This window comes from Cryptomeria japonica, chromosome 8, assembly GCF_030272615.1.
Source record: "Cryptomeria japonica chromosome 8, Sugi_1.0, whole genome shotgun sequence".
Taxonomy (NCBI): domain Eukaryota; kingdom Viridiplantae; phylum Streptophyta; class Pinopsida; order Cupressales; family Cupressaceae; genus Cryptomeria; species Cryptomeria japonica.
This window is the reverse complement of record NC_081412.1, coordinates 231,770,305-231,775,723: the sequence shown is the minus strand read 5'-3', so window position 1 is coordinate 231,775,723 and position 5,419 is coordinate 231,770,305.

Genomic DNA, 5,419 nt, shown 5'->3' with positions numbered 1-5,419 from the left:
GAGAGAATAGGCCTAAGGACCTTGCGTGGCGTCACCGGCTAGATGAGGAGCGAGTTTATCTTTGTCACATTGGTCTATATCACATTTGTTACATGCTTGAGGTAACGACCAATAGGGGCTTGATTACTGCACTTTTGAAGTAGTGGCATTTCAAGACTAGCTGCTTTCATTTACTTACCGAAGAGGCATCCGTGTCGTTAGAGGATGTCTAACATATCTTGCATATTTCGATCCATGGTGAGAGTGACATGATTGTTGCATTGGGATTGTAGCACCGTGTCAGTGATACAAGTGTCATGTAGATGAGCTAGGCAAAGAGGTACTTTATGAGATCTATTGGGGATCTATGATGAGATCATATGAGAGGTTTAACATAGTGTTATGCAATTTGATTGTTGGTACATTGGTTTTAGATAGACAAAATCATGGTTTTCTTGTAATGCTTAGTGGCCTGGTGTATTGGTGATGTAATACTATCATCTTCATCTAGTAGTATATCTAGGGGCTCAGTCCATTAGTTGCGAGATTACACTTACACAAGTGTAGGTGTGTGAGCACATGGTAGTGTTTAGACCAGTTGTTCATGTATAGTTAGAGGATGGGTAGCCTTACACATAGGTATTCAGGTGCAATTCATTAGACACACATGGGTCGCACCATGCACTAGTGACACGAGATAGATATTTTGCAACACTTTATTTGGAGACCTTATAGAGATTGTCCTAGATGGGATGATGACGCCTTGCATCTGCGATACTGTAGACAAAAGAGGTATTTGATAGACCAGACCGTGAGATCACATAGGATTATAGATGTGCAGTTACCAAATTGAATCCTTAGACAGTTCAGGGAGGTTCAAGGAGTACCACAGAGTAGAACTTTCTTTGCTCAATCTTCGAGGGAGGTTTTAGATTGGGTGCCTTGCATTAGCGCACAAATTGTATATGCAAGGTTTGATAGTCATTATCCAATGTAGTGGGGATGGTGTTTTTTAGTGATTGATGTAGGCATTACACCAGAATATGACATATACTAGGCGACATATAGGTCCATGCCCTTGACCAACCCTACAATTATTGTTGGTGGCATTAGTTGACACAAGAGACGGGGCTGAGGTAGGGAGGATGAGTGGGATGATGAAGATGAGGGTGCATATGGTGAAGATGATGGAGGACGCAAGGATAAAGGCAAAGGGAGAGGGAGAGGGAGATGGAGGGGAGATGGTGATGATGGTGGAGGCAAAGGAGATGGAGGTGGAGATGGGGGATAAGGTCCTGTACAAGAGATGAGGTTGTAGGAGGTGATAGAGGATGGATTCCTGGAGGAGGTGAGGTTGTTGGAGGATAGGTCCTTGGAGGAGAGGGAGGTCACACTATTAGAGGATAGGTTGCCTCGATGATAACGTTAGGACAAGTAGGAGTGGATGATGAGGAGATGTATGTTGTTGTAGAGGACGAGACAAATGAGAGCAATGGTATCTCTTCAGATTTTGTTAGTTTTGATAGATCCGACTCCAATGATGATGATGATGCCATGCTCGAATGCATGTTTTCGATGTTGGGTTATAGGATGTAGAGCTAGGCGGCGATGTTGCATGAATTTCAGACCCTCAAGTTGTTAGGGCACGAATATAGACTTTATAGGATTAGGTTGTAGATTTGTAGGCATAGTTGCATCACAAAGGGGCGAGGTTGAGGATAGCGCCTTGTGGATTTAGACACAGGGTGAGTGGCGGGTATACATGGACAATTTTATCGCAGAGAGAGATGTTGCTATCGTAGTGAGGGATCGTCTTCGGGTTGAGAGGGATGAGACAGTTAGGGTACAGAGGGCGGAGTAGAACGTCGAGCATTTCTTGATAATATAGCAGATGCGAGTATTAGGGATCTTGGATGTTAGCTTTATTGGGCAGGCTAGGAGACACACTAGTGGAGGGTGCTTTATGAGAGTTGTTTTGGAGGGTCATAAAACAATGAGTTATAGGTATCGCAACCAACTTAATCACGAACTACTGCCAGTAGTGGGGGTGTGATGGGACCACCATTGAGGCCACCACCACCATTAGGGGATCGAGGGGCAGGTACTAGTGGTCAAGTTAGGGCCACAACTGCTGAAGACAAAGAGCTATGGTTGACTTTGTTTGGTTATAAACACTTGTACATTTTGATTGAGCATGCTGGCCTTATTGTGTTATAACTTTGTACTCTGACAAATTCTTTGATATATATATATATATATCATATGTAGTTATGGCGACGATCCTATATGATGTGTTTGATGTTTCCTATATGCATGATGGTTCTCTTTATGATGTTTATTATGCGATGGATGAGTTATGATACTTATGTGACGCTTTATGTGTTTTATGATGGATGTATACAATTTATTATGTTTTAATTGTGGATGCATGCTATTATATGGATGAGTAATATGTGATAGATGCTATGTACTAACATGATTCTATATGTAGGATGATATATTTTTTTATTGCTTTTGTTTATATATATGATGATGTGATGGAATGCAATGTAGATATTAAGCTATGATGGTATTATGATATGCTTATAAGTGTATGCAGCTCGAGGGTGGGATGATCCCACTATACTGGGTTACACTTTTTGGTACATCCTGTTTTTTCTTCTTCTGAAATCATAATATTTTTAAAAAATATAATGATTTAAGTCTTGAAAGTTCCATTTGAAGAAATTAATTGAAAAGAGTTGGATCAAAGCCTCTTAGATCAAAATCACTTGGATAAGTCTCCTTCGCACCTATCAAAATGCTGATAAAAAACCACTTTTACATTAACTTTTGTGGGGAGGGATGGGGGGCAAATGAATTCATTTAATTTTTTTTTTTTAAAAGTATATAGTTCTTATTGTAGGCTTTTCAATTACTATAATTTTTAATATATTTAATTTCATTAATATTTTTTATGTTTTATTTCTTATGGATGTACGTTTTTTTATGAAACATTGAGGATTATGTTTCACATGCGAAAAAGTTGAAAAATAGAGAAAAAAAATGTAAAAAATATATTTTCCTTAGGTATTGATATACTTATCTCAACACAAAAAGAAGCTAATTCAAATGCATATAAAAAAAGTTATGCATCATAGAATAGACCTCTATCCAAATTACAATTACTCTGATTTTAAAAATTAACTAAAAACAATAACCGTATCAAAAAAAAATGAAAAAATATCCATCCACTAGATATTGGTGTGAAAAAAATATATTTTAAAAATTAGAATTTTCTTTTTGCTATAAAAAATGTTATGCTTTACAAAATAAAAAAACATTAAAAGTTACATAACAATATGGAGAATTCATAACATCATGGCTGCTTCGAGTCATCCTGACCTTGGGGCGATTTCAAATTTTGCGTATGGCTCTTCAAGTCCCTCTTCCCCTGTCGGTCCTGTGGGAAGCTTGCATGCTTCCTCCCCTCTGGGTGTTGTTGCGAATCTTGATTCGTCTCGAACTTGTGCCTCTGGTGCGACTTTGTTTGCTAGGCATAGGCGGTTTGATTCAAAAGCACGTTTTTAGCAAGGGTTGAAGAGACAGAAGTTTGACATAGGGTTTATTCTCATCTCTAATGCTATCACTATTAAGTTGAAAGTGGAGACAAAAGAGGAAATAAACTACAATGTTTCTATTTTTTCTACTCATGGTGTTATCTGCCAGTTTAGAGGTTTTAGGCCTAGCCTCCCTTAGTTGCATGCCTGGATCTCAGAAGATTGGGAGCCTCTCATTACTGGTAAAGTTCAGATCTATCTTATGGCTAAAGGGTTTTTCATAGCTAAGTTTGAAATTGCTAAGGATAAAGACATTATTTTAGCTGGGAGGACAAATTCATGCTGATGATTAAACCTTGGCATGAGGATTTTAATCCCTCTTCTGAATCTTTTAACAAGATATCGATTTGGGTTTGGCTGCTTAATCTTCCCCTTCATCTTTGGGTTGATCCTCTTTTGGAGGAAGTGGGTGATGCCCTTGGTGATTTTTTGATAGTGGATGACGAATCTTATGATATTCTTCACTCCACTTCTGCCTGTATTCTGGTTAATATGGATGTCTCAAAAGGGCTCCCCGCTGAGATTGTGCTCAAATCTTCCAAGGGTTGTTGGGTTCAATCGTTCGATTATGAGGGGTCACCTTTTCAGTATAGAAGATGTTTCAAAACAGGTCATGCGGCTGCACAATGCAGATTAGAGAAAAAGACTATGGCGGCTTCGTGGTGGAAAGGGGCTTCTTAACAACACTATAGGATTGAGAAAAAACTTGATCAACCTAGGAGTTTTTATCAAGTGGTTGCTTCGGATTCACATGGTGTTGCAACATCACCTCTGGTGAATGTTGACACGACATCTTTGGATATTTCAAAGGTAGGGAATGTTGATGTAGAGAAGGTTGTACATTGTGTTTCCTCAAAAGTGAGTGGGATTGTCCCCCAGGTTGCTTTGTCTTGTGATAGCGTTCCTGCTATCAATCTTGGAGAATCTTCTGATTTTGGGAGGAAAGCTTTTGATTCATTTGATAGGGTGTTTACTCTTTCTGCTGGTTCTCCTTCTCTACTTGATGGTGGACTTTTGCTGGCTTGGCATGACAAGGCAGCTCAGGTGGAGGAGGGCAGGATTATTGTTAAGGGAAAGAAAGCCAAGCCTTCAAAATCCTCTTTTGATATGACTCTTCGTTCCCACAAGAGTATTGCAAAATGTTAATCTTGATGGTTTTTGGTTGGGGGATCCTTGGTTGGATTTTCTGGTCTTTCTCTAGTTTTGGTTCAGGTTGTGGGAGCCTTCTGTTAAAACCCATGTCTTTGTTTTTGGGAACTCTTTCCCTGGTTCACTTTGTCTCTGCCCCATCGGTATTATGTCGTATTTGTCTTCTATGGGGATGTTCTGTTGTAGTGATCGGTTTGGGCTTAATGTCTTGTTAAGTCTAAATGGATCTTCTTTTGTAACTTGTTTTTGCCTTAATCCAAAACAATATGGACAATTCATTTGTGATTATTTAATTTTTATTTATTTAGAATCTATATGATAAATCTCACAAATCAGTACTTCATCTTCAAATTCTTAATGATTTATCTACCATAAGTGTTAGAAAGTAAAGATCTTGCGCAAAATGCTGATTTCAGTGTCAAGTTCGGCCAAAAAGTGAAATCTAGTATTATGAGATCACTAGTTCTACTAGAGTACTATGCCAACATATCTATGCGCTTCATTGAAAGAATTGTTAGTGAGGAAAATGGATCAACATGAAATGAGTAATAATCAAAGAAGAGAATCGGTTAATGGATAGAATAACTGATGTAACGAGATGAACTATCATGAATTCTTGTGGTTGATAGGTAGTGCAACAATTTCACCTTTGAGCCTTATTATCTATCAATGAAGGTTTGTACATCAACGTA